This window comes from Oncorhynchus masou, chromosome 15 (assembly GCF_036934945.1).
Source record: "Oncorhynchus masou masou isolate Uvic2021 chromosome 15, UVic_Omas_1.1, whole genome shotgun sequence".
NCBI lineage: Eukaryota > Metazoa > Chordata > Actinopteri > Salmoniformes > Salmonidae > Oncorhynchus > Oncorhynchus masou.
In genome coordinates this window covers 65,833,450-65,860,344 of record NC_088226.1, presented here as the reverse complement: position 1 = coordinate 65,860,344, position 26,895 = coordinate 65,833,450, and the positions used below count along the sequence as shown (strand labels likewise).

General features: G+C 39.9%; 27 non-coding genes across 27 annotated transcripts; all 27 read right to left on the bottom strand.

The window, feature by feature from the left end:
* Nucleotides 1-415: 415 nt before the first annotated feature.
* On the bottom strand, nt 416-631 carry LOC135556953 (small nucleolar RNA U3). The gene has a single exon (XR_010458084.1). It is a non-coding gene; the product is annotated as a small nucleolar RNA U3 (small nucleolar RNA).
* A 781-nt stretch (nt 632-1,412) lies between these two features.
* Nucleotides 1,413-1,628, bottom strand: LOC135556952 (small nucleolar RNA U3). The gene has a single exon (XR_010458083.1). It is a non-coding gene; the product is annotated as a small nucleolar RNA U3 (small nucleolar RNA).
* A 780-nt stretch (nt 1,629-2,408) lies between these two features.
* LOC135556951 (small nucleolar RNA U3) lies at nt 2,409-2,624 on the bottom strand. The gene has a single exon (XR_010458082.1). It is a non-coding gene; the product is annotated as a small nucleolar RNA U3 (small nucleolar RNA).
* A 780-nt stretch (nt 2,625-3,404) lies between these two features.
* On the bottom strand, nt 3,405-3,620 carry LOC135556950 (small nucleolar RNA U3). Its single transcript, XR_010458081.1, has one exon. It is a non-coding gene; the product is annotated as a small nucleolar RNA U3 (small nucleolar RNA).
* A 779-nt stretch (nt 3,621-4,399) lies between these two features.
* LOC135556948 (small nucleolar RNA U3) lies at nt 4,400-4,615 on the bottom strand. Its single transcript, XR_010458079.1, has one exon. It is a non-coding gene; the product is annotated as a small nucleolar RNA U3 (small nucleolar RNA).
* A 781-nt stretch (nt 4,616-5,396) lies between these two features.
* LOC135556933 (small nucleolar RNA U3) lies at nt 5,397-5,612 on the bottom strand. The gene has a single exon (XR_010458064.1). It is a non-coding gene; the product is annotated as a small nucleolar RNA U3 (small nucleolar RNA).
* Nucleotides 5,613-6,393: 781 nt separating this feature from the next.
* On the bottom strand, nt 6,394-6,609 carry LOC135556947 (small nucleolar RNA U3). The gene has a single exon (XR_010458078.1). It is a non-coding gene; the product is annotated as a small nucleolar RNA U3 (small nucleolar RNA).
* Nucleotides 6,610-7,390: 781 nt separating this feature from the next.
* LOC135557058 (small nucleolar RNA U3) lies at nt 7,391-7,606 on the bottom strand. The gene has a single exon (XR_010458181.1). It is a non-coding gene; the product is annotated as a small nucleolar RNA U3 (small nucleolar RNA).
* Nucleotides 7,607-8,389: 783 nt separating this feature from the next.
* On the bottom strand, nt 8,390-8,605 carry LOC135557057 (small nucleolar RNA U3). Its single transcript, XR_010458180.1, has one exon. It is a non-coding gene; the product is annotated as a small nucleolar RNA U3 (small nucleolar RNA).
* Nucleotides 8,606-9,387: 782 nt separating this feature from the next.
* LOC135557056 (small nucleolar RNA U3) lies at nt 9,388-9,603 on the bottom strand. Its single transcript, XR_010458179.1, has one exon. It is a non-coding gene; the product is annotated as a small nucleolar RNA U3 (small nucleolar RNA).
* Nucleotides 9,604-10,385: 782 nt separating this feature from the next.
* LOC135557055 (small nucleolar RNA U3) lies at nt 10,386-10,601 on the bottom strand. Its single transcript, XR_010458178.1, has one exon. It is a non-coding gene; the product is annotated as a small nucleolar RNA U3 (small nucleolar RNA).
* Nucleotides 10,602-11,382: 781 nt separating this feature from the next.
* LOC135557054 (small nucleolar RNA U3) lies at nt 11,383-11,598 on the bottom strand. Its single transcript, XR_010458177.1, has one exon. It is a non-coding gene; the product is annotated as a small nucleolar RNA U3 (small nucleolar RNA).
* Nucleotides 11,599-12,379: 781 nt separating this feature from the next.
* Nucleotides 12,380-12,595, bottom strand: LOC135557053 (small nucleolar RNA U3). The gene has a single exon (XR_010458176.1). It is a non-coding gene; the product is annotated as a small nucleolar RNA U3 (small nucleolar RNA).
* A 780-nt stretch (nt 12,596-13,375) lies between these two features.
* LOC135556958 (small nucleolar RNA U3) lies at nt 13,376-13,594 on the bottom strand. Its single transcript, XR_010458088.1, has one exon. It is a non-coding gene; the product is annotated as a small nucleolar RNA U3 (small nucleolar RNA).
* A 780-nt stretch (nt 13,595-14,374) lies between these two features.
* Nucleotides 14,375-14,590, bottom strand: LOC135557052 (small nucleolar RNA U3). Its single transcript, XR_010458175.1, has one exon. It is a non-coding gene; the product is annotated as a small nucleolar RNA U3 (small nucleolar RNA).
* A 781-nt stretch (nt 14,591-15,371) lies between these two features.
* On the bottom strand, nt 15,372-15,587 carry LOC135557051 (small nucleolar RNA U3). Its single transcript, XR_010458174.1, has one exon. It is a non-coding gene; the product is annotated as a small nucleolar RNA U3 (small nucleolar RNA).
* A 781-nt stretch (nt 15,588-16,368) lies between these two features.
* Nucleotides 16,369-16,584, bottom strand: LOC135557048 (small nucleolar RNA U3). Its single transcript, XR_010458173.1, has one exon. It is a non-coding gene; the product is annotated as a small nucleolar RNA U3 (small nucleolar RNA).
* Nucleotides 16,585-17,365: 781 nt separating this feature from the next.
* On the bottom strand, nt 17,366-17,581 carry LOC135556962 (small nucleolar RNA U3). Its single transcript, XR_010458092.1, has one exon. It is a non-coding gene; the product is annotated as a small nucleolar RNA U3 (small nucleolar RNA).
* Nucleotides 17,582-18,362: 781 nt separating this feature from the next.
* Nucleotides 18,363-18,578, bottom strand: LOC135556946 (small nucleolar RNA U3). The gene has a single exon (XR_010458077.1). It is a non-coding gene; the product is annotated as a small nucleolar RNA U3 (small nucleolar RNA).
* A 779-nt stretch (nt 18,579-19,357) lies between these two features.
* LOC135557045 (small nucleolar RNA U3) lies at nt 19,358-19,573 on the bottom strand. The gene has a single exon (XR_010458170.1). It is a non-coding gene; the product is annotated as a small nucleolar RNA U3 (small nucleolar RNA).
* Nucleotides 19,574-20,355: 782 nt separating this feature from the next.
* LOC135556945 (small nucleolar RNA U3) lies at nt 20,356-20,571 on the bottom strand. Its single transcript, XR_010458076.1, has one exon. It is a non-coding gene; the product is annotated as a small nucleolar RNA U3 (small nucleolar RNA).
* Nucleotides 20,572-21,352: 781 nt separating this feature from the next.
* LOC135557047 (small nucleolar RNA U3) lies at nt 21,353-21,568 on the bottom strand. Its single transcript, XR_010458172.1, has one exon. It is a non-coding gene; the product is annotated as a small nucleolar RNA U3 (small nucleolar RNA).
* Nucleotides 21,569-22,349: 781 nt separating this feature from the next.
* Nucleotides 22,350-22,565, bottom strand: LOC135557046 (small nucleolar RNA U3). The gene has a single exon (XR_010458171.1). It is a non-coding gene; the product is annotated as a small nucleolar RNA U3 (small nucleolar RNA).
* Nucleotides 22,566-23,347: 782 nt separating this feature from the next.
* On the bottom strand, nt 23,348-23,563 carry LOC135556944 (small nucleolar RNA U3). Its single transcript, XR_010458075.1, has one exon. It is a non-coding gene; the product is annotated as a small nucleolar RNA U3 (small nucleolar RNA).
* Nucleotides 23,564-24,344: 781 nt separating this feature from the next.
* LOC135556943 (small nucleolar RNA U3) lies at nt 24,345-24,560 on the bottom strand. The gene has a single exon (XR_010458074.1). It is a non-coding gene; the product is annotated as a small nucleolar RNA U3 (small nucleolar RNA).
* A 782-nt stretch (nt 24,561-25,342) lies between these two features.
* On the bottom strand, nt 25,343-25,558 carry LOC135556942 (small nucleolar RNA U3). Its single transcript, XR_010458073.1, has one exon. It is a non-coding gene; the product is annotated as a small nucleolar RNA U3 (small nucleolar RNA).
* Nucleotides 25,559-26,343: 785 nt separating this feature from the next.
* On the bottom strand, nt 26,344-26,559 carry LOC135556941 (small nucleolar RNA U3). Its single transcript, XR_010458072.1, has one exon. It is a non-coding gene; the product is annotated as a small nucleolar RNA U3 (small nucleolar RNA).
* Between the last annotated feature and the right edge of the window lie 336 nt (nt 26,560-26,895).

The window sequence follows — 26,895 nt, the reverse complement described above, 5'->3', positions numbered from 1 at the left end:
GTGTTTGTGAGACAAAGACGGATTCCGAAGGTGCCCAGGCCCGGGTCTTTTTTTTACAAAAACATCTGTAGAGTCAGAATGGTTTGAATTACAAACTACTAAAAGCTATCTATGAAAAGCTGAGACTCTATCGAACATGCCCATGTAACATGTGTTGCTCTATGACGCTCACAAGCTACATAAAAGTTGTTAGAAAGTACAAGGTTCTTCTACGTATGAAGGTCAAAGGTTGTCCTGAAAGGAAAATGTTAAAACACCTCATTTTGAAGCAAAATATAAGGGCTGGACTAGGAGATCAACGAAAGCCAGTAAACCGAAAAGAGTATTGCTGGTGTCTCAGGACTGAGTCAAGAGGTTTTACTTTCGATAAGGATTTGGGAGACATTTCAGTAGTTTTTTTTGGACATGGCTAACATCCACTCAGAACATATTCCCTTCCTCCACGTTCATTGAAGAACAAGGAACAGTCATCAAAGGTGGAAGAAAAATGAGCAAAGTCATTTCTAGCCACCAGATTCATGCTCTGAACTGGAATATCTTGAATCGTCATCATGGATTGCGAGATCTACCACTTTAGACACACATTTCTCAAGTAACGCACTATAGAAATGATCCCTGAAAGTATAGTCTTGCTGTATAAGTTGTTGTGATCAAGGTGGAGCATCTTGAGAAGAGAATTTGCACCACCGGTTTGTGTTGCATTCTCAGCATCAACAGTTGTTGCAATCAAATTATGTTAATTATGGAGAATTGCTAGGTTCCACAATTGAGAAATATGGTCAACGATGCTGGTTGCCAACAGGTAAAATATGACCAAATGTTGGTGGACAGCCAAACATATTTCAAAGCCGGTTATTTTTGTTGAATTCTACCCCCGTTTAAACATTGTGTGTTTTAGCTATAGACGTATGGGTTGTACCATCAGATTCGTCTTTGTCTTCCGCATCCAGTGGTACCAAGAGTTAGTCTGTGTGATTAACAGGGGCTGAGATGGAGCTGTGTTTGTGAGACAAAGACGGATTCCGAAGGTGCCCAGGCCCGGGTCTTTTTTTTACAAAAACATCTGTAGAGTCAGAATGGTTTGAATTACAAACTACTAAAAGCTATCTATGAAAAGCTGAGACTCTATCGAACATGCCCATGTAACATGTGTTGCTCTATGACGCTCACAAGCTACATAAAAGTTGTTAGAAAGTACAAGGTTCTTCTACGTATGAAGGTCAAAGGTTGTCCTGAAAGGAAAATGTTAAAACACCTCATTTTGAAGCAAAATATAAGGGCTGGACTAGGAGATCAACGAAAGCCAGTAAACCGAAAAGAGTATTGCTGGTGTCTCAGGACTGAGTCAAGAGGTTTTACTTTCGATAAGGATTTGGGAGACATTTCAGTAGTTTTTTTGTACATGGCTAACATCCACTCAGAACATATTCCCTTCCTCCACGTTCATTGAAGAACAAGGAACAGTCATCAAAGGTGGAAGAAAAATGAGCAAAGTCATTTCTAGCCACCAGATTCATGCTCTGAACTGGAATATCTTGAATCGTCATCATGGATTGCGAGATCTACCACTTTAGACACACATTTCTCAAGTAACGCACTATAGAAATGATCCCTGAAAGTATAGTCTTGCTGTATAAGTTGTTGTGATCAAGGTGGAGCATCTTGAGAAGAGAATTTGCACCACCGGTTTGTGTTGCATTCTCAGCATCAACAGTTGTTGCAATCAAATTATGTTAATTATGGAGAATTGCTAGGTTCCACAATTGAGAAATATGGTCAACGATGCTGGTTGCCAACAGGTAAAATATGACCAAATGTTGGTGGACAGCCAAACATATTTCAAAGCCGGTTATTTTTGTTGAATTCTACCCCCGTTTAAACATTGTGTGTTTTAGCTATAGACGTATGGGTTGTACCATCAGATTCGTCTTTGTCTTCCGCATCCAGTGGTACCAAGAGTTAGTCTGTGTGATTAACAGGGGCTGAGATGGAGCTGTGTTTGTGAGACAAAGACGGATTCCGAAGGTGCCCAGGCCCGGGTCTTTTTTTTACAAAAACATCTGTAGAGTCAGAATGGTTTGAATTACAAACTACTAAAAGCTATCTATGAAAAGCTGAGACTCTATCGAACATGCCCATGTAACATGTGTTGCTCTATGACGCTCACAAGCTACATAAAAGTTGTTAGAAAGTACAAGGTTCTTCTACGTATGAAGGTCAAAGGTTGTCCTGAAAGGAAAATGTTAAAACACCTCATTTTGAAGCAAAATATAAGGGCTGGACTGGAGATCAACGAAAGCCAGTAAACCGAAAAGAGTATTGCTGGTGTCTCAGGACTGAGTCAAGAGGTTTTACTTTCGATAAGGATTTGGGAGACATTTCAGTAGTTTTTTTGTACATGGCTAACATCCACTCAGAACATATTCCCTTCCTCCACGTTCATTGAAGAACAAGGAACAGTCATCAAAGGTGGAAGAAAAATGAGCAAAGTCATTTCTAGCCACCAGATTCATGCTCTGAACTGGAATATCTTGAATCGTCATCATGGATTGCGAGATCTACCACTTTAGACACACATTTCTCAAGTAACGCACTATAGAAATGATCCCTGAAAGTATAGTCTTGCTGTATAAGTTGTTGTGATCAAGGTGGAGCATCTTGAGAAGAGAATTTGCACCACCGGTTTGTGTTGCATTCTCAGCATCAACAGTTGTTGCAATCAAATTATGTTAATTATGGAGAATTGCTAGGTTCCACAATTGAGAAATATGGTCAACGATGCTGGTTGCCAACAGGTAAAATATGACCAAATGTTGGTGGACAGCCAAACATATTTCAAAGCCGGTTATTTTTGTTGAATTCTACCCCCGTTTAAACATTGTGTGTTTTAGCTATAGACGTATGGGTTGTACCATCAGATTCGTCTTTGTCTTCCGCATCCAGTGGTACCAAGAGTTAGTCTGTGTGATTAACAGGGGCTGAGATGGAGCTGTGTTTGTGAGACAAAGACGGATTCCGAAGGTGCCCAGGCCCGGGTCTTTTTTTACAAAAACATCTGTAGAGTCAGAATGGTTTGAATTACAAACTACTAAAAGCTATCTATGAAAAGCTGAGACTCTATCGAACATGCCCATGTAACATGTGTTGCTCTATGACGCTCACAAGCTACATAAAAGTTGTTAGAAAGTACAAGGTTCTTCTACGTATGAAGGTCAAAGGTTGTCCTGAAAGGAAAATGTTAAAACACCTCATTTTGAAGCAAAATATAAGGGCTGGACTGGAGATCAACGAAAGCCAGTAAACCGAAAAGAGTATTGCTGGTGTCTCAGGACTGAGTCAAGAGGTTTTACTTTCGATAAGGATTTGGGAGACATTTCAGTAGTTTTTTTTGTACATGGCTAACATCCACTCAGAACATATTCCCTTCCTCCACGTTCATTGAAGAACAAGGAACAGTCATCAAAGGTGGAAGAAAAATGAGCAAAGTCATTTCTAGCCACCAGATTCATGCTCTGAACTGGAATATCTTGAATCGTCATCATGGATTGCGAGATCTACCACTTTAGACACACATTTCTCAAGTAACGCACTATAGAAATGATCCCTGAAAGTATAGTCTTGCTGTATAAGTTGTTGTGATCAAGGTGGAGCATCTTGAGAAGAGAATTTGCACCACCGGTTTGTGTTGCATTCTCAGCATCAACAGTTGTTGCAATCAAATTATGTTAATTATGGAGAATTGCTAGGTTCCACAATTGAGAAATATGGTCAACGATGCTGGTTGCCAACAGGTAAAATATGACCAAATGTTGGTGGACAGCCAAACATATTTCAAAGCCGGTTATTTTTGTTGAATTCTACCCCCGTTTAAACATTGTGTGTTTTAGCTATAGACGTATGGGTTGTACCATCAGATTCGTCTTTGTCTTCCGCATCCAGTGGTACCAAGAGTTAGTCTGTGTGATTAACAGGGGCTGAGATGGAGCTGTGTTTGTGAGACAAAGACGGATTCGAAGGTGCCCAGGCCCGGGTCTTTTTTTACAAAAACATCTGTAGAGTCAGAATGGTTTGAATTACAAACTACTAAAAGCTATCTATGAAAAGCTGAGACTCTATCGAACATGCCCATGTAACATGTGTTGCTCTATGACGCTCACAAGCTACATAAAAGTTGTTAGAAAGTACAAGGTTCTTCTACGTATGAAGGTCAAAGGTTGTCCTGAAAGGAAAATGTTAAAACACCTCATTTTGAAGCAAAATATAAGGGCTGGACTAGGAGATCAACGAAAGCCAGTAAACCGAAAAGAGTATTGCTGGTGTCTCAGGACTGAGTCAAGAGGTTTTACTTTCGATAAGGATTTGGGAGACATTTCAGTAGTTTTTTTGTACATGGCTAACATCCACTCAGAACATATTCCCTTCCTCCACGTTCATTGAAGAACAAGGAACAGTCATCAAAGGTGGAAGAAAAATGAGCAAAGTCATTTCTAGCCACCAGATTCATGCTCTGAACTGGAATATCTTGAATCGTCATCATGGATTGCGAGATCTACCACTTTAGACACACATTTCTCAAGTAACGCACTATAGAAATGATCCCTGAAAGTATAGTCTTGCTGTATAAGTTGTTGTGATCAAGGTGGAGCATCTTGAGAAGAGAATTTGCACCACCGGTTTGTGTTGCATTCTCAGCATCAACAGTTGTTGCAATCAAATTATGTTAATTATGGAGAATTGCTAGGTTCCACAATTGAGAAATATGGTCAACGATGCTGGTTGCCAACAGGTAAAATATGACCAAATGTTGGTGGACAGCCAAACATATTTCAAAGCCGGTTATTTTTGTTGAATTCTACCCCCGTTTAAACATTGTGTGTTTTAGCTATAGACGTATGGGTTGTACCATCAGATTCGTCTTTGTCTTCCGCATCCAGTGGTACCAAGAGTTAGTCTGTGTGATTAACAGGGGCTGAGATGGAGCTGTGTTTGTGAGACAAAGACGGATTCCGAAGGTGCCCAGGCCCGGGTCTTTTTTTTACAAAAACATCTGTAGAGTCAGAATGGTTTGAATTACAAACTACTAAAAGCTATCTATGAAAAGCTGAGACTCTATCGAACATGCCCATGTAACATGTGTTGCTCTATGACGCTCACAAGCTACATAAAAGTTGTTAGAAAGTACAAGGTTCTTCTACGTATGAAGGTCAAAGGTTGTCCTGAAAGGAAAATGTTAAAACACCTCATTTTGAAGCAAAATATAAGGGCTGGACTAGGAGATCAACGAAAGCCAGTAAACCGAAAAGAGTATTGCTGGTGTCTCAGGACTGAGTCAAGAGGTTTTACTTTCGATAAGGATTTGGGAGACATTTCAGTAGTTTTTTTGTACATGGCTAACATCCACTCAGAACATATTCCCTTCCTCCACGTTCATTGAAGAACAAGGAACAGTCATCAAAGGTGGAAGAAAAATGAGCAAAGTCATTTCTAGCCACCAGATTCATGCTCTGAACTGGAATATCTTGAATCATCATCATGGATTGCGAGATCTACCACTTTAGACACACATTTCTCAAGTAACGCACTATAGAAATGATCCCTGAAAGTATAGTCTTGCTGTATAAGTTGTTGTGATCAAGGTGGAGCATCTTGAGAAGAGAATTTGCACCACCGGTTTGTGTTGCATTCTCAGCATCAACAGTTGTTGCAATCAAATTATGTTAATTATGGAGAATTGCTAGGTTCCACAATTGAGAAATATGGTCAACGATGCTGGTTGCCAACAGGTAAAATATGACCAAATGTTGGTGGACAGCCAAACATATTTCAAAGCCGGTTATTTTTGTTGAATTCTACCCCCGTTTAAACATTGTGTGTTTTAGCTATAGACGTATGGGTTGTACCATCAGATTCGTCTTTGTCTTCCGCATCCAGTGGTACCAAGAGTTAGTCTGTGTGATTAACAGGGGCTGAGATGGAGCTGTGTTTGTGAGACAAAGACGGATTCCGAAGGTGCCCAGGCCCGGGTCTTTTTTTTACAAAAACATCTGTAGAGTCAGAATGGTTTGAATTACAAACTACTAAAAGCTATCTATGAAAAGCTGAGACTCTATCGAACATGCCCATGTAACATGTGTTGCTCTATGACGCTCACAAGCTACATAAAAGTTGTTAGAAAGTACAAGGTTCTTCTACGTATGAAGGTCAAAGGTTGTCCTGAAAGGAAAATGTTAAAACACCTCATTTTGAAGCAAAATATAAGGGCTGGACTAGGAGATCAACGAAAGCCAGTAAACCGAAAAGAGTATTGCTGGTGTCTCAGGACTGAGTCAAGAGGTTTTACTTTCGATAAGGATTTGGGAGACATTTCAGTAGTTTTTTTGTACATGGCTAACATCCACTCAGAACATATTCCCTTCCTCCACGTTCATTGAAGAACAAGGAACAGTCATCAAAGGTGGAAGAAAAATGAGCAAAGTCATTTCTAGCCACCAGATTCATGCTCTGAACTGGAATATCTTGAATCGTCATCATGGATTGCGAGATCTACCACTTTAGACACACATTTCTCAAGTAACGCACTATAGAAATGATCCCTGAAAGTATAGTCTTGCTGTATAAGTTGTTGTGATCAAGGTGGAGCATCTTGAGAAGAGAATTTGCACCACCGGTTTGTGTTGCATTCTCAGCATCAACAGTTGTTGCAATCAAATTATGTTAATTATGGAGAATTGCTAGGTTCCACAATTGAGAAATATGGTCAACGATGCTGGTTGCCAACAGGTAAAATATGACCAAATGTTGGTGGACAGCCAAACATATTTCAAAGCCGGTTATTTTTGTTGAATTCTACCCCCGTTTAAACATTGTGTGTTTTAGCTATAGACGTATGGGTTGTACCATCAGATTCGTCTTTGTCTTCCGCATCCAGTGGTACCAAGAGTTAGTCTGTGTGATTAACAGGGGCTGAGATGGAGCTGTGTTTGTGAGACAAAGACGGATTCCGAAGGTGCCCAGGCCCGGGTCTTTTTTTTACAAAAACATCTGTAGAGTCAGAATGGTTTGAATTACAAACTACTAAAAGCTATCTATGAAAAGCTGAGACTCTATCGAACATGCCCATGTAACATGTGTTGCTCTATGACGCTCACAAGCTACATAAAAGTTGTTAGAAAGTACAAGGTTCTTCTACGTATGAAGGTCAAAGGTTGTCCTGAAAGGAAAATGTTAAAACACCTCATTTTGAAGCAAAATATAAGGGCTGGACTAGGAGATCAACGAAAGCCAGTAAACCGAAAAGAGTATTGCTGGTGTCTCAGGACTGAGTCAAGAGGTTTTACTTTCGATAAGGATTTGGGAGACATTTCAGTAGTTTTTTTGTACATGGCTAACATCCACTCAGAACATATTCCCTTCCTCCACGTTCATTGAAGAACAAGGAACAGTCATCAAAGGTGGAAGAAAAATGAGCAAAGTCATTTCTAGCCACCAGATTCATGCTCTGAACTGGAATATCTTGAATCATCATCATGGATTGCGAGATCTACCACTTTAGACACACATTTCTCAAGTAACGCACTATAGAAATGATCCCTGAAAGTATAGTCTTGCTGTATAAGTTGTTGTGATCAAGGTGGAGCATCTTGAGAAGAGAATTTGCACCACCGGTTTGTGTTGCATTCTCAGCATCAACAGTTGTTGCAATCAAATTATGTTAATTATGGAGAATTGCTAGGTTCCACAATTGAGAAATATGGTCAACGATGCTGGTTGCCAACAGGTAAAATATGACCAAATGCTGGTGGACAGCCAAACATATTTCAAAGCCGGTTATTTTTGTTGAATTCTACCCCCGTTTAAACATTGTGTGTTTTAGCTATAGACGTATGGGTTGTACCATCAGATTCGTCTTTGTCTTCCGCATCCAGTGGTACCAAGAGTTAGTCTGTGTGATTAACAGGGGCTGAGATGGAGCTGTGTTTGTGAGACAAAGACGGATTCCGAAGGTGCCCAGGCCCGGGTCTTTTTTTTTTACAAAAACATCTGTAGAGTCAGAATGGTTTGAATTACAAACTACTAAAAGCTATCTATGAAAAGCTGAGACTCTATCGAACATGCCCATGTAACATGTGTTGCTCTATGACGCTCACAAGCTACATAAAAGTTGTTAGAAAGTACAAGGTTCTTCTACGTATGAAGGTCAAAGGTTGTCCTGAAAGGAAAATGTTAAAACACCTCATTTTGAAGCAAAATATAAGGGCTGGACATGGAGATCAACGAAAGCCAGTAAACCGAAAAGAGTATTGCTGGTGTCTCAGGACTGAGTCAAGAGGTTTTACTTTCGATAAGGATTTGGGAGACATTTCAGTAGTTTTTTTGTACATGGCTAACATCCACTCAGAACATATTCCCTTCCTCCACGTTCATTGAAGAACAAGGAACAGTCATCAAAGGTGGAAGAAAAATGAGCAAAGTCATTTCTAGCCACCAGATTCATGCTCTGAACTGGAATATCTTGAATCATCATCATGGATTGCGAGATCTACCACTTTAGACACACATTTCTCAAGTAACGCACTATAGAAATGATCCCTGAAAGTATAGTCTTGCTGTATAAGTTGTTGTGATCAAGGTGGAGCATCTTGAGAAGAGAATTTGCACCACCGGTTTGTGTTGCATTCTCAGCATCAACAGTTGTTGCAATCAAATTATGTTAATTATGGAGAATTGCTAGGTTCCACAATTGAGAAATATGGTCAACGATGCTGGTTGCCAACAGGTAAAATATGACCAAATGCTGGTGGACAGCCAAACATATTTCAAAGCCGGTTATTTTTGTTGAATTCTACCCCCGTTTAAACATTGTGTGTTTTAGCTATAGACGTATGGGTTGTACCATCAGATTCGTCTTTGTCTTCCGCATCCAGTGGTACCAAGAGTTAGTCTGTGTGATTAACAGGGGCTGAGATGGAGCTGTGTTTGTGAGACAAAGACGGATTCCGAAGGTGCCCAGGCCCGGGTCTTTTTTTTACAAAAACATCTGTAGAGTCAGAATGGTTTGAATTACAAACTACTAAAAGCTATCTATGAAAAGCTGAGACTCTATCGAACATGCCCATGTAACATGTGTTGCTCTATGACGCTCACAAGCTACATAAAAGTTGTTAGAAAGTACAAGGTTCTTCTACGTATGAAGGTCAAAGGTTGTCCTGAAAGGAAAATGTTAAAACACCTCATTTTGAAGCAAAATATAAGGGCTGGACATGGAGATCAACGAAAGCCAGTAAACCGAAAAGAGTATTGCTGGTGTCTCAGGACTGAGTCAAGAGGTTTTACTTTCGATAAGGATTTGGGAGACATTTCAGTAGTTTTTTTTGTACATGGCTAACATCCACTCAGAACATATTCCCTTCCTCCACGTTCATTGAAGAACAAGGAACAGTCATCAAAGGTGGAAGAAAAATGAGCAAAGTCATTTCTAGCCACCAGATTCATGCTCTGAACTGGAATATCTTGAATCATCATCATGGATTGCGAGATCTACCACTTTAGACACACATTTCTCAAGTAACGCACTATAGAAATGATCCCTGAAAGTATAGTCTTGCTGTATAAGTTGTTGTGATCAAGGTGGAGCATCTTGAGAAGAGAATTTGCACCACCGGTTTGTGTTGCATTCTCAGCATCAACAGTTGTTGCAATCAAATTATGTTAATTATGGAGAATTGCTAGGTTCCACAATTGAGAAATATGGTCAACGATGCTGGTTGCCAACAGGTAAAATATGACCAAATGCTGGTGGACAGCCAAACATATTTCAAAGCCGGTTATTTTTGTTGAATTCTACCCCCGTTTAAACATTGTGTGTTTTAGCTATAGACGTATGGGTTGTACCATCAGATTCGTCTTTGTCTTCCGCATCCAGTGGTACCAAGAGTTAGTCTGTGTGATTAACAGGGGCTGAGATGGAGCTGTGTTTGTGAGACAAAGACGGATTCCGAAGGTGCCCAGGCCCGGGTCTTTTTTTTACAAAAACATCTGTAGAGTCAGAATGGTTTGAATTACAAACTACTAAAAGCTATCTATGAAAAGCTGAGACTCTATCGAACATGCCCATGTAACATGTGTTGCTCTATGACGCTCACAAGCTACATAAAAGTTGTTAGAAAGTACAAGGTTCTTCTACGTATGAAGGTCAAAGGTTGTCCTGAAAGGAAAATGTTAAAACACCTCATTTTGAAGCAAAATATAAGGGCTGGACATGGAGATCAACGAAAGCCAGTAAACCGAAAAGAGTATTGCTGGTGTCTCAGGACTGAGTCAAGAGGTTTTACTTTCGATAAGGATTTGGGAGACATTTCAGTAGTTTTTTTTGTACATGGCTAACATCCACTCAGAACATATTCCCTTCCTCCACGTTCATTGAAGAACAAGGAACAGTCATCAAAGGTGGAAGAAAAATGAGCAAAGTCATTTCTAGCCACCAGATTCATGCTCTGAACTGGAATATCTTGAATCATCATCATGGATTGCGAGATCTACCACTTTAGACACACATTTCTCAAGTAACGCACTATAGAAATGATCCCTGAAAGTATAGTCTTGCTGTATAAGTTGTTGTGATCAAGGTGGAGCATCTTGAGAAGAGAATTTGCACCACCGGTTTGTGTTGCATTCTCAGCATCAACAGTTGTTGCAATCAAATTATGTTAATTATGGAGAATTGCTAGGTTCCACAATTGAGAAATATGGTCAACGATGCTGGTTGCCAACAGGTAAAATATGACCAAATGCTGGTGGACAGCCAAACATATTTCAAAGCCGGTTATTTTTGTTGAATTCTACCCCCGTTTAAACATTGTGTGTTTTAGCTATAGACGTATGGGTTGTACCATCAGATTCGTCTTTGTCTTCCGCATCCAGTGGTACCAAGAGTTAGTCTGTGTGATTAACAGGGGCTGAGATGGAGCTGTGTTTGTGAGACAAAGACGGATTCCGAAGGTGCCCAGGCCCGGGTCTTTTTTTACAAAAACATCTGTAGAGTCAGAATGGTTTGAATTACAAACTACTAAAAGCTATCTATGAAAAGCTGAGACTCTATCGAACATGCCCATGTAACATGTGTTGCTCTATGACGCTCACAAGCTACATAAAAGTTGTTAGAAAGTACAAGGTTCTTCTACGTATGAAGGTCAAAGGTTGTCCTGAAAGGAAAATGTTAAAACACCTCATTTTGAAGCAAAATATAAGGGCTGGACTAGGAGATCAACGAAAGCCAGTAAACCGAAAAGAGTATTGCTGGTGTCTCAGGACTGAGTCAAGAGGTTTTACTTTCGATAAGGATTTGGGAGACATTTCAGTAGTTTGTTTTGTACATGGCTAACATCCACTCAGAACATATTCCCTTCCTCCACGTTCATTGAAGAACAAGGAACAGTCATCAAAGGTGGAAGAAAAATGAGCAAAGTCATTTCTAGCCACCAGATTCATGCTCTGAACTGGAATATCTTGAATCATCATCATGGATTGCGAGATCTACCACTTTAGACACACATTTCTCAAGTAACGCACTATAGAAATGATCCCTGAAAGTATAGTCTTGCTGTATAAGTTGTTGTGATCAAGGTGGAGCATCTTGAGAAGAGAATTTGCACCACCGGTTTGTGTTGCATTCTCAGCATCAACAGTTGTTGCAATCAAATTATGTTAATTATGGAGAATTGCTAGGTTCCACAATTGAGAAATATGGTCAACGATGCTGGTTGCCAACAGGTAAAATATGACCAAATGCTGGTGGACAGCCAAACATATTTCAAAGCCGGTTATTTTTGTTGAATTCTACCCCCGTTTAAACATTGTGTGTTTTAGCTATAGACGTATGGGTTGTACCATCAGATTCGTCTTTGTCTTCCGCATCCAGTGGTACCAAGAGTTAGTCTGTGTGATTAACAGGGGCTGAGATGGAGCTGTGTTTGTGAGACAAAGACGGATTCCGAAGGTGCCCAGGCCCGGGTCTTTTTTTTACAAAAACATCTGTAGAGTCAGAATGGTTTGAATTACAAACTACTAAAAGCTATCTATGAAAAGCTGAGACTCTATCGAACATGCCCATGTAACATGTGTTGCTCTATGACGCTCACAAGATACATAAAAGTTGTTAGAAAGTACAAGGTTCTTCTACGTATGAAGGTCAAAGGTTGTCCTGAAAGGAAAATGTTAAAACACCTCATTTTGAAGCAAAATATAAGGGCTGGACATGGAGATCAACGAAAGCCAGTAAACCGAAAAGAGTATTGCTGGTGTCTCAGGACTGAGTCAAGAGGTTTTACTTTCGATAAGGATTTGGGAGACATTTCAGTAGTTTTTTTGTACATGGCTAACATCCACTCAGAACATATTCCCTTCCTCCACGTTCATTGAAGAACAAGGAACAGTCATCAAAGGTGGAAGAAAAATGAGCAAAGTCATTTCTAGCCACCAGATTCATGCTCTGAACTGGAATATCTTGAATCATCATCATGGATTGCGAGATCTACCACTTTAGACACACATTTCTCAAGTAACGCACTATAGAAATGATCCCTGAAAGTATAGTCTTGCTGTATAAGTTGTTGTGATCAAGGTGGAGCATCTTGAGAAGAGAATTTGCACCACCGGTTTGTGTTGCATTCTCAGCATCAACAGTTGTTGCAATCAAATTATGTTAATTATGGAGAATTGCTAGGTTCCACAATTGAGAAATATGGTCAACGATGCTGGTTGCCAACAGGTAAAATATGACCAAATGCTGGTGGACAGCCAAACATATTTCAAAGCCGGTTATTTTTGTTGAATTCTACCCCCGTTTAAACATTGTGTGTTTTAGCTATAGACGTATGGGTTGTACCATCAGATTCGTCTTTGTCTTCCGCATCCAGTGGTACCAAGAGTTAGTCTGTGTGATTAACAGGGGCTGAGATGGAGCTGTGTTTGTGAGACAAAGACGGATTCGAAGGTGCCCAGGCCCGGGTCTTTTTTTTACAAAAACATCTGTAGAGTCAGAATGGTTTGAATTACAAACTACTAAAAGCTATCTATGAAAAGCTGAGACTCTATCGAACATGCCCATGTAACATGTGTTGCTCTATGACGCTCACAAGCTACATAAAAGTTGTTAGAAAGTACAAGGTTCTTCTACGTATGAAGGTCAAAGGTTGTCCTGAAAGGAAAATGTTAAAACACCTCATTTTGAAGCAAAATATAAGGGCTGGACATGGAGATCAACGAAAGCCAGTAAACCGAAAAGAGTATTGCTGGTGTCTCAGGACTGAGTCAAGAGGTTTTACTTTCGATAAGGATTTGGGAGACATTTCAGTAGTTTTTTTGTACATGGCTAACATCCACTCAGAACATATTCCCTTCTTCCTCCACGTTCATTGAAGAACAAGGAACAGTCATCAAAGGTGGAAGAAAAATGAGCAAAGTCATTTCTAGCCACCAGATTCATGCTCTGAACTGGAATATCTTGAATCATCATCATGGATTGCGAGATCTACCACTTTAGACACACATTTCTCAAGTAACGCACTATAGAAATGATCCCTGAAAGTATAGTCTTGCTGTATAAGTTGTTGTGATCAAGGTGGAGCATCTTGAGAAGAGAATTTGCACCACCGGTTTGTGTTGCATTCTCAGCATCAACAGTTGTTGCAATCAAATTATGTTAATTATGGAGAATTGCTAGGTTCCACAATTGAGAAATATGGTCAACGATGCTGGTTGCCAACAGGTAAAATATGACCAAATGCTGGTGGACAGCCAAACATATTTCAAAGCCGGTTATTTTTGTTGAATTCTACCCCCGTTTAAACATTGTGTGTTTTAGCTATAGACGTATGGGTTGTACCATCAGATTCGTCTTTGTCTTCCGCATCCAGTGGTACCAAGAGTTAGTCTGTGTGATTAACAGGGGCTGAGATGGAGCTGTGTTTGTGAGACAAAGACGGATTCCGAAGGTGCCCAGGCCCGGGTCTTTTTTTTACAAAAACATCTGTAGAGTCAGAATGGTTTGAATTACAAACTACTAAAAGCTATCTATGAAAAGCTGAGACTCTATCGAACATGCCCATGTAACATGTGTTGCTCTATGACGCTCACAAGCTACATAAAAGTTGTTAGAAAGTACAAGGTTCTTCTACGTATGAAGGTCAAAGGTTGTCCTGAAAGGAAAATGTTAAAACACCTCATTTTGAAGCAAAATATAAGGGCTGGACTGGAGATCAACGAAAGCCAGTAAACCGAAAAGAGTATTGCTGGTGTCTCAGGACTGAGTCAAGAGGTTTTACTTTCGATAAGGATTTGGGAGACATTTCAGTAGTTTTTTTGTACATGGCTAACATCCACTCAGAACATATTCCCTTCCTCCACGTTCATTGAAGAACAAGGAACAGTCATCAAAGGTGGAAGAAAAATGAGCAAAGTCATTTCTAGCCACCAGATTCATGCTCTGAACTGGAATATCTTGAATCATCATCATGGATTGCGAGATCTACCACTTTAGACACACATTTCTCAAGTAACGCACTATAGAAATGATCCCTGAAAGTATAGTCTTGCTGTATAAGTTGTTGTGATCAAGGTGGAGCATCTTGAGAAGAGAATTTGCACCACCGGTTTGTGTTGCATTCTCAGCATCAACAGTTGTTGCAATCAAATTATGTTAATTATGGAGAATTGCTAGGTTCCACAATTGAGAAATATGGTCAACGATGCTGGTTGCCAACAGGTAAAATATGACCAAATGCTGGTGGACAGCCAAACATATTTCAAAGCCGGTTATTTTTGTTGAATTCTACCCCCGTTTAAACATTGTGTGTTTTAGCTATAGACGTATGGGTTGTACCATCAGATTCGTCTTTGTCTTCCGCATCCAGTGGTACCAAGAGTTAGTCTGTGTGATTAACAGGGGCTGAGATGGAGCTGTGTTTGTGAGACAAAGACGGATTCCGAAGGTGCCCAGGCCCGGGTCTTTTTTTTACAAAAACATCTGTAGAGTCAGAATGGTTTGAATTACAAACTACTAAAAGCTATCTATGAAAAGCTGAGACTCTATCGAACATGCCCATGTAACATGTGTTGCTCTATGACGCTCACAAGATACATAAAAGTTGTTAGAAAGTACAAGGTTCTTCTACGTATGAAGGTCAAAGGTTGTCCTGAAAGGAAAATGTTAAAACACCTCATTTTGAAGCAAAATATAAGGGCTGGACATGGAGATCAACGAAAGCCAGTAAACCGAAAAGAGTATTGCTGGTGTCTCAGGACTGAGTCAAGAGGTTTTACTTTCGATAAGGATTTGGGAGACATTTCAGTAGTTTTTTTGTACATGGCTAACATCCACTCAGAACATATTCCCTTCCTCCACGTTCATTGAAGAACAAGGAACAGTCATCAAAGGTGGAAGAAAAATGAGCAAAGTCATTTCTAGCCACCAGATTCATGCTCTGAACTGGAATATCTTGAATCATCATCATGGATTGCGAGATCTACCACTTTAGACACACATTTCTCAAGTAACGCACTATAGAAATGATCCCTGAAAGTATAGTCTTGCTGTATAAGTTGTTGTGATCAAGGTGGAGCATCTTGAGAAGAGAATTTGCACCACCGGTTTGTGTTGCATTCTCAGCATCAACAGTTGTTGCAATCAAATTATGTTAATTATGGAGAATTGCTAGGTTCCACAATTGAGAAATATGGTCAACGATGCTGGTTGCCAACAGGTAAAATATGACCAAATGCTGGTGGACAGCCAAACATATTTCAAAGCCGGTTATTTTTGTTGAATTCTACCCCCGTTTAAACATTGTGTGTTTTAGCTATAGACGTATGGGTTGTACCATCAGATTCGTCTTTGTCTTCCGCATCCAGTGGTACCAAGAGTTAGTCTGTGTGATTAACAGGGGCTGAGATGGAGCTGTGTTTGTGAGACAAAGACGGATTCCGAAGGTGCCCAGGCCCGGGTCTTTTTTTTACAAAAACATCTGTAGAGTCAGAATGGTTTGAATTACAAACTACTAAAAGCTATCTATGAAAAGCTGAGACTCTATCGAACATGCCCATGTAACATGTGTTGCTCTATGACGCTCACAAGATACATAAAAGTTGTTAGAAAGTACAAGGTTCTTCTACGTATGAAGGTCAAAGGTTGTCCTGAAAGGAAAATGTTAAAACACCTCATTTTGAAGCAAAATATAAGGGCTGGACATGGAGATCAACGAAAGCCAGTAAACCGAAAAGAGTATTGCTGGTGTCTCAGGACTGAGTCAAGAGGTTTTACTTTCGATAAGGATTTGGGAGACATTTCAGTAGTTTTTTTGTACATGGCTAACATCCACTCAGAACATATTCCCTTCCTCCACGTTCATTGAAGAACAAGGAACAGTCATCAAAGGTGGAAGAAAAATGAGCAAAGTCATTTCTAGCCACCAGATTCATGCTCTGAACTGGAATATCTTGAATCATCATCATGGATTGCGAGATCTACCACTTTAGACACACATTTCTCAAGTAACGCACTATAGAAATGATCCCTGAAAGTATAGTCTTGCTGTATAAGTTGTTGTGATCAAGGTGGAGCATCTTGAGAAGAGAATTTGCACCACCGGTTTGTGTTGCATTCTCAGCATCAACAGTTGTTGCAATCAAATTATGTTAATTATGGAGAATTGCTAGGTTCCACAATTGAGAAATATGGTCAACGATGCTGGTTGCCAACAGGTAAAATATGACCAAATGCTGGTGGACAGCCAAACATATTTCAAAGCCGGTTATTTTTGTTGAATTCTACCCCCGTTTAAACATTGTGTGTTTTAGCTATAGACGTATGGGTTGTACCATCAGATTCGTCTTTGTCTTCCGCATCCAGTGGTACCAAGAGTTAGTCTGTGTGATTAACAGGGGCTGAGATGGAGCTGTGTTTGTGAGACAAAGACGGATTCGAAGGTGCCCAGGCCCGGGTCTTTTTTTTACAAAAACATCTGTAGAGTCAGAATGGTTTGAATTACAAACTACTAAAAGCTATCTATGAAAAGCTGAGACTCTATCGAACATGCCCATGTAACATGTGTTGCTCTATGACGCTCACAAGATACATAAAAGTTGTTAGAAAGTACAAGGTTCTTCTACGTATGAAGGTCAAAGGTTGTCCTGAAAGGAAAATGTTAAAACACCTCATTTTGAAGCAAAATATAAGGGCTGGACATGGAGATCAACGAAAGCCAGTAAACCGAAAAGAGTATTGCTGGTGTCTCAGGACTGAGTCAAGAGGTTTTACTTTCGATAAGGATTTGGGAGACATTTCAGTAGTTTTTTTTGTACATGGCTAACATCCACTCAGAACATATTCCCTTGCTCCACGTTCATTGAAGAACAAGGAACAGTCATCAAAGGTGGAAGAAAAATGAGCAAAGTCATTTCTAGCCACCAGATTCATGCTCTGAACTGGAATATCTTGAATCATCATCATGGATTGCGAGATCTACCACTTTAGACACACATTTCTCAAGTAACGCACTATAGAAATGATCCCTGAAAGTATAGTCTTGCTGTATAAGTTGTTGTGATCAAGGTGGAGCATCTTGAGAAGAGAATTTGCACCACCGGTTTGTGTTGCATTCTCAGCATCAACAGTTGTTGCAATCAAATTATGTTAATTATGGAGAATTGCTAGGTTCCACAATTGAGAAATATGGTCAACGATGCTGGTTGCCAACAGGTAAAATATGACCAAATGCTGGTGGACAGCCAAACATATTTCAAAGCCGGTTATTTTTGTTGAATTCTACCCCCGTTTAAACATTGTGTGTTTTAGCTATAGACGTATGGGTTGTACCATCAGATTCGTCTTTGTCTTCCGCATCCAGTGGTACCAAGAGTTAGTCTGTGTGATTAACAGGGGCTGAGATGGAGCTGTGTTTGTGAGACAAAGACGGATTCCGAAGGTGCCCAGGCCCGGGTCTTTTTTTTACAAAAACATCTGTAGAGTCAGAATGGTTTGAATTACAAACTACTAAAAGCTATCTATGAAAAGCTGAGACTCTATCGAACATGCCCATGTAACATGTGTTGCTCTATGACGCTCACAAGATACATAAAAGTTGTTAGAAAGTACAAGGTTCTTCTACGTATGAAGGTCAAAGGTTGTCCTGAAAGGAAAATGTTAAAACACCTCATTTTGAAGCAAAATATAAGGGCTGGACATGGAGATCAACGAAAGCCAGTAAACCGAAAAGAGTATTGCTGGTGTCTCAGGACTGAGTCAAGAGGTTTTACTTTCGATAAGGATTTGGGAGACATTTCAGTAGTTTTTTTGTACATGGCTAACATCCACTCAGAACATATTCCCTTCCTCCACGTTCATTGAAGAACAAGGAACAGTCATCAAAGGTGGAAGAAAAATGAGCAAAGTCATTTCTAGCCACCAGATTCATGCTCTGAACTGGAATATCTTGAATCGTCATCATGGATTGCGAGATCTACCACTTTAGACACACATTTCTCAAGTAACGCACTATAGAAATGATCCCTGAAAGTATAGTCTTGCTGTATAAGTTGTTGTGATCAAGGTGGAGCATCTTGAGAAGAGAATTTGCACCACCGGTTTGTGTTGCATTCTCAGCATCAACAGTTGTTGCAATCAAATTATGTTAATTATGGAGAATTGCTAGGTTCCACAATTGAGAAATATGGTCAACGATGCTGGTTGCCAACAGGTAAAATATGACCAAATGTTGGTGGACAGCCAAACATATTTCAAAGCCGGTTATTTTTGTTGAATTCTACCCCCGTTTAAACATTGTGTGTTTTAGCTATAGACGTATGGGTTGTACCATCAGATTCGTCTTTGTCTTCCGCATCCAGTGGTACCAAGAGTTAGTCTGTGTGATTAACAGGGGCTGAGATGGAGCTGTGTTTGTGAGACAAAGACGGATTCCGAAGGTGCCCAGGCCCGGGTCTTTTTTACAAAAACATCTGTAGAGTCAGAATGGTTTGAATTACAAACTACTAAAAGCTATCTATGAAAAGCTGAGACTCTATCGAACATGCCCATGTAACATGTGTTGCTCTATGACGCTCACAAGCTACATAAAAGTTGTTAGAAAGTACAAGGTTCTTCTACGTATGAAGGTCAAAGGTTGTCCTGAAAGGAAAATGTTAAAACACCTCATTTTGAAGCAAAATATAAGGGCTGGACATGGAGATCAACGAAAGCCAGTAAACCGAAAAGAGTATTGCTGGTGTCTCAGGACTGAGTCAAGAGGTTTTACTTTCGATAAGGATTTGGGAGACATTTCAGTAGTTTTTTTGTACATGGCTAACATCCACTCAGAACATATTCCCTTCCTCCACGTTCATTGAAGAACAAGGAACAGTCATCAAAGGTGGAAGAAAAATGAGCAAAGTCATTTCTAGCCACCAGATTCATGCTCTGAACTGGAATATCTTGAATCATCATCATGGATTGCGAGATCTACCACTTTAGACACACATTTCTCAAGTAATGCACTATAGAAATGATCCCTGAAAGTATAGTCTTGCTGTATAAGTTGTTGTGATCAAGGTGGAGCATCTTGAGAAGAGAATTTGCACCACCGGTTTGTGTTGCATTCTCAGCATCAACAGTTGTTGCAATCAAATTATGTTAATTATGGAGAATTGCTAGGTTCCACAATTGAGAAATATGGTCAACGATGCTGGTTGCCAACAGGTAAAATATGACCAAATGCTGGTGGACAGCCAAACATATTTCAAAGCCGGTTATTTTTGTTGAATTCTACCCCCGTTTAAACATTGTGTGTTTTAGCTATAGACGTATGGGTTGTACCATCAGATTCGTCTTTGTCTTCCGCATCCAGTGGTACCAAGAGTTAGTCTGTGTGATTAACAGGGGCTGAGATGGAGCTGTGTTTGTGAGACAAAGACGGATTCCGAAGGTGCCCAGGCCCGGGTCTTTTTTTTACAAAAACATCTGTAGAGTCAGAATGGTTTGAATTACAAACTACTAAAAGCTATCTATGAAAAGCTGAGACTCTATCGAACATGCCCATGTAACATGTGTTGCTCTATGACGCTCACAAGATACATAAAAGTTGTTAGAAAGTACAAGGTTCTTCTACGTATGAAGGTCAAAGGTTGTCCTGAAAGGAAAATGTTAAAACACCTCATTTTGAAGCAAAATATAAGGGCTGGACATGGAGATCAACGAAAGCCAGTAAACCGAAAAGAGTATTGCTGGTGTCTCAGGACTGAGTCAAGAGGTTTTACTTTCGATAAGGATTTGGGAGACATTTCAGTAGTTTTTTTTGTACATGGCTAACATCCACTCAGAACATATTCCCTTCCTCCACGTTCATTGAAGAACAAGGAACAGTCATCAAAGGTGGAAGAAAAATGAGCAAAGTCATTTCTAGCCACCAGATTCATGCTCTGAACTGGAATATCTTGAATCGTCATCATGGATTGCGAGATCTACCACTTTAGACACACATTTCTCAAGTAACGCACTATAGAAATGATCCCTGAAAGTATAGTCTTGCTGTATAAGTTGTTGTGATCAAGGTGGAGCATCTTGAGAAGAGAATTTGCACCACCGGTTTGTGTTGCATTCTCAGCATCAACAGTTGTTGCAATCAAATTATGTTAATTATGGAGAATTGCTAGGTTCCACAATTGAGAAATATGGTCAACGATGCTGGTTGCCAACAGGTAAAATATGACCAAATGTTGGTGGACAGCCAAACATATTTCAAAGCCGGTTATTTTTGTTGAATTCTACCCCCGTTTAAACATTGTGTGTTTTAGCTATAGACGTATGGGTTGTACCATCAGATTCGTCTTTGTCTTCCGCATCCAGTGGTACCAAGAGTTAGTCTGTGTGATTAACAGGGGCTGAGATGGAGCTGTGTTTGTGAGACAAAGACGGATTCCGAAGGTGCCCAGGCCCGGGTCTTTTTTTTACAAAAACATCTGTAGAGTCAGAATGGTTTGAATTACAAACTACTAAAAGCTATCTATGAAAAGCTGAGACTCTATCGAACATGCCCATGTAACATGTGTTGCTCTATGACGCTCACAAGATACATAAAAGTTGTTAGAAAGTACAAGGTTCTTCTACGTATGAAGGTCAAAGGTTGTCCTGAAAGGAAAATGTTAAAACACCTCATTTTGAAGCAAAATATAAGGGCTGGACATGGAGATCAACGAAAGCCAGTAAACCGAAAAGAGTATTGCTGGTGTCTCAGGACTGAGTCAAGAGGTTTTACTTTCGATAAGGATTTGGGAGACATTTCAGTAGTTTTTTTGTACATGGCTAACATCCACTCAGAACATATTCCCTTCCTCCACGTTCATTGAAGAACAAGGAACAGTCATCAAAGGTGGAAGAAAAATGAGCAAAGTCATTTCTAGCCACCAGATTCATGCTCTGAACTGGAATATCTTGAATCATCATCATGGATTGCGAGATCTACCACTTTAGACACACATTTCTCAAGTAACGCACTATAGAAATGATCCCTGAAAGTATAGTCTTGCTGTATAAGTTGTTGTGATCAAGGTGGAGCATCTTGAGAAGAGAATTTGCACCACCGGTTTGTGTTGCATTCTCAGCATCAACAGTTGTTGCAATCAAATTATGTTAATTATGGAGAATTGCTAGGTTCCACAATTGAGAAATATGGTCAACGATGCTGGTTGCCAACAGGTAAAATATGACCAAATGTTGGTGGACAGCCAAACATATTTCAAAGCCGGTTATTTTTGTTGAATTCTACCCCCGTTTAAACATTGTGTGTTTTAGCTATAGACGTATGGGTTGTACCATCAGATTCGTCTTTGTCTTCCGCATCCAGTGGTACCAAGAGTTAGTCTGTGTGATTAACAGGGGCTGAGATGGAGCTGTGTTTGTGAGACAAAGACGGATTCCGAAGGTGCCCAGGCCCGGGTCTTTTTTTTACAAAAACATCTGTAGAGTCAGAATGGTTTGAATTACAAACTACTAAAAGCTATCTATGAAAAGCTGAGACTCTATCGAACATGCCCATGTAACATGTGTTGCTCTATGACGCTCACAAGCTACATAAAAGTTGTTAGAAAGTACAAGGTTCTTCTACGTATGAAGGTCAAAGGTTGTCCTGAAAGGAAAATGTTAAAACACCTCATTTTGAAGCAAAATATAAGGGCTGGACATGGAGATCAACGAAAGCCAGTAAACCGAAAAGAGTATTGCTGGTGTCTCAGGACTGAGTCAAGAGGTTTTACTTTCGATAAGGATTTGGGAGACATTTCAGTAGTTTTTTTGTACATGGCTAACATCCACTCAGAACATATTCCCTTCCTCCACGTTCATTGAAGAACAAGGAACAGTCATCAAAGGTGGAAGAAAAATGAGCAAAGTCATTTCTAGCCACCAGATTCATGCTCTGAACTGGAATATCTTGAATCATCATCATGGATTGCGAGATCTACCACTTTAGACACACATTTCTCAAGTAACGCACTATAGAAATGATCCCTGAAAGTATAGTCTTGCTGTATAAGTTGTTGTGATCAAGGTGGAGCATCTTGAGAAGAGAATTTGCACCACCGGTTTGTGTTGCATTCTCAGCATCAACAGTTGTTGCAATCAAATTATGTTAATTATGGAGAATTGCTAGGTTCCACAATTGAGAAATATGGTCAACGATGCTGGTTGCCAACAGGTAAAATATGACCAAATGTTGGTGGACAGCCAAACATATTTCAAAGCCGGTTATTTTTGTTGAATTCTACCCCCGTTTAAACATTGTGTGTTTTAGCTATAGACGTATGGGTTGTACCATCAGATTCGTCTTTGTCTTCCGCATCCAGTGGTACCAAGAGTTAGTCTGTGTGATTAACAGGGGCTGAGATGGAGCTGTGTTTGTGAGACAAAGACGGATTCCGAAGGTGCCCAGGCCCGGGTCTTTTTTTTACAAAAACATCTGTAGAGTCAGAATGGTTTGAATTACAAACTACTAAAAGCTATCTATGAAAAGCTGAGACTCTATCGAACATGCCCATGTAACATGTGTTGCTCTATGACGCTCACAAGATACATAAAAGTTGTTAGAAAGTACAAGGTTCTTCTACGTATGAAGGTCAAAGGTTGTCCTGAAAGGAAAATGTTAAAACACCTCATTTTGAAGCAAAATATAAGGGCTGGACATGGAGATCAACGAAAGCCAGTAAACCGAAAAGAGTATTGCTGGTGTCTCAGGACTGAGTCAAGAGGTTTTACTTTCGATAAGGATTTGGGAGACATTTCAGTAGTTTTTTTTGTACATGGCTAACATCCACTCAGAACATATTCCCTTCCTCCACGTTCATTGAAGAACAAGGAACAGTCATCAAAGGTGGAAGAAAAATGAGCAAAGTCATTTCTAGCCACCAGATTCATGCTCTGAACTGGAATATCTTGAATCGTCATCATGGATTGCGAGATCTACCACTTTAGACACACATTTCTCAAGTAACGCACTATAGAAATGATCCCTGAAAGTATAGTCTTGCTGTATAAGTTGTTGTGATCAAGGTGGAGCATCTTGAGAAGAGAATTTGCACCACCGGTTTGTGTTGCATTCTCAGCATCAACAGTTGTTGCAATCAAATTATGTTAATTATGGAGAATTGCTAGGTTCCACAATTGAGAAATATGGTCAACGATGCTGGTTGCCAACAGGTAAAATATGACCAAATGTTGGTGGACAGCCAAACATATTTCAAAGCCGGTTATTTTTGTTGAATTCTACCCCCGTTTAAACATTGTGTGTTTTAGCTATAGACGTATGGGTTGTACCATCAGATTTGTCTTTGTCTTCCGCATCCAGTGGTACCAAGAGTTAGTCTGTGTGATTAACAGGGGCTGAGATGGAGCTGTGTTTGTGAGACAAAGACGGATTCCGAAGGTGCCCAGGCCCGGGTCTTTTTTTTACAAAAACATCTGTAGAGTCAGAATGGTTTGAATTACAAACTACTAAAAGCTATCTATGAAAAGCTGAGACTCTATCGAACATGCCCATGTAACATGTGTTGCTCTATGACGCTCACAAGCTACATAAAAGTTGTTAGAAAGTACAAGGTTCTTCTACGTATGAAGGTCAAAGGTTGTCCTGAAAGGAAAATGTTAAAACACCTCATTTTGAAGCAAAATATAAGGGCTGGACATGGAGATCAACGAAAGCCAGTAAACCGAAAAGAGTATTGCTGGTGTCTCAGGACTGAGTCAAGAGGTTTTACTTTCGATAAGGATTTGGGAGACATTTCAGTAGTTTTTTTGTACATGGTTAACATCCACTCAGAACATATTCCCTTCCTCCACGTTCATTGAAGAACAAGGAACAGTCATCAAAGGTGGAAGAAAAATGAGCAAAGTCATTTCTAGCCACCAGATTCATGCTCTGAACTGGAATATCTTGAATCGTCATCATGGATTGCGAGATCTACCACTTTAGACACACATTTCTCAAGTAACGCACTATAGAAATGATCCCTGAAAGTATAGTCTTGCTGTATAAGTTGTTGTGATCAAGGTGGAGCATCTTGAGAAGAGAATTTGCACCACCGGTTTGTGTTGCATTCTCAGCATCAACAGTTGTTGCAATCAAATTATGTTAATTATGGAGAATTGCTAGGTTCCACAATTGAGAAATATGGTCAACGATGCTGGTTGCCAACAGGTAAAATATGACCAAATGCTGGTGGACAGCCAAACATATTTCAAAGCCGGTTATTTTTGTTGAATTCTACCCCCGTTTAAACATTGTGTGTTTTAGCTATAGACGTATGGGTTGTACCATCAGATTCGTCTTTGTCTTCCGCATCCAGTGGTACCAAGAGTTAGTCTGTGTGATTAACAGGGGCTGAGATGGAGCTGTGTTTGTGAGACAAAGACGGATTCCGAAGGTGCCCAGGCCCGGGTCTTTTTTTTACAAAAACATCTGTAGAGTCAGAATGGTTTGAATTACAAACTACTAAAAGCTATCTATGAAAAGCTGAGACTCTATCAAACATGCCCATGTAACATGTGTTGCTCTATGACGCTCACAAGATACATAAAAGTTGTTAGAAAGTACAAGGTTCTTCTACGTATGAAGGTCAAAGGTTGTCCTGAAAGGAAAATGTTAAAACACCTCATTTTGAAGCAAAATATAAGGGCTGGACATGGAGATCAACGAAAGCCAGTAAACCGAAAAGAGTATTGCTGGTGTCTCAGGACTGAGTCAAGAGGTTTTACTTTCGATAAGGATTTGGGAGACATTTCAGTAGTTTTTTTTGTACATGGCTAACATCCACTCAGAACATATTCCCTTCCTCCACGTTCATTGAAGAACAAGGAACAGTCATCAAAGGTGGAAGAAAAATGAGCAAAGTCATTTCTAGCCACCAGATTCATGCTCTGAACTGGAATATCTTGAATCGTCATCATGGATTGCGAGATCTACCACTTTAGACACACATTTCTCAAGTAACGCACTATAGAAATGATCCCTGAAAGTATAGTCTTGCTGTATAAGTTGTTGTGATCAAGGTGGAGCATCTTGAGAAGAGAATTTGCACCACCGGTTTGTGTTGCATTCTCAGCATCAACAGTTGTTGCAATCAAATTATGTTAATTATGGAGAATTGCTAGGTTCCACAATTGAGAAATATGGTCAACGATGCTGGTTGCCAACAGGTAAAATATGACCAAATGTTGGTGGACAGCCAAACATATTTCAAAGCCGGTTATTTTTGTTGAATTCTACCCCCGTTTAAACATTGTGTGTTTTAGCTATAGACGTATGGGTTGTACCATCAGATTCGTCTTTGTCTTCCGCATCCAGTGGTACCAAGAGTTAGTCTGTGTGATTAACAGGGGCTGAGATGGAGCTGTGTTTGTGAGACAAAGACGGATTCCGAAGGTGCCCAGGCCCGGGTCTTTTTTTTTTACAAAAACATCTGTAGAGTCAGAATGGTTTGAATTACAAACTACTAAAAGCTATCTATGAAAAGCTGAGACTCTATCGAACATGCCCATGTAACATGTGTTGCTCTATGACGCTCACAAGCTACATAAAAGTTGTTAGAAAGTACAAGGTTCTTCTACGTATGAAGGTCAAAGGTTGTCCTGAAAGGAAAATGTTAAAACACCTCATTTTGAAGCAAAATATAAGGGCTGGACTAGGAGATCAACGAAAGCCAGTAAACCGAAAAGAGTATTGCTGGTGTCTCAGGACTGAGTCAAGAGGTTTTACTTTCGATAAGGATTTGGGAGACATTTCAGTAGTTTTTTTTTGTACATGGCTAACATCCACTCAGAACATATTCCCTTCCTCCACGTTCATTGAAGAACAAGGAACAGTCATCAAAGGTGGAAGAAAAATGAGCAAAGTCATTTCTAGCCACCAGATTCATGCTCTGAACTGGAATATCTTGAATCGTCATCATGGATTGCGAGATCTACCACTTTAGACACACATTTCTCAAGTAACGCACTATAGAAATGATCCCTGAAAGTATAGTCTTGCTGTATAAGTTGTTGTGATCAAGGTGGAGCATCTTGAGAAGAGAATTTGCACCACCGGTTTGTGTTGCATTCTCAGCATCAACAGTTGTTGCAATCAAATTATGTTAATTATGGAGAATTGCTAGGTTCCACAATTGAGAAATATGGTCAACGATGCTGGTTGCCAACAGGTAAAATATGACCAAATGCTGGTGGACAGCCAAACATATTTCAAAGCCGGTTATTTTTGTTGAATTCTACCCCCGTTTAAACATTGTGTGTTTTAGCTATAGACGTATGGGTTGTACCATCAGATTCGTCTTTGTCTTCCGCATCCAGTGGTACCAAGAGTTAGT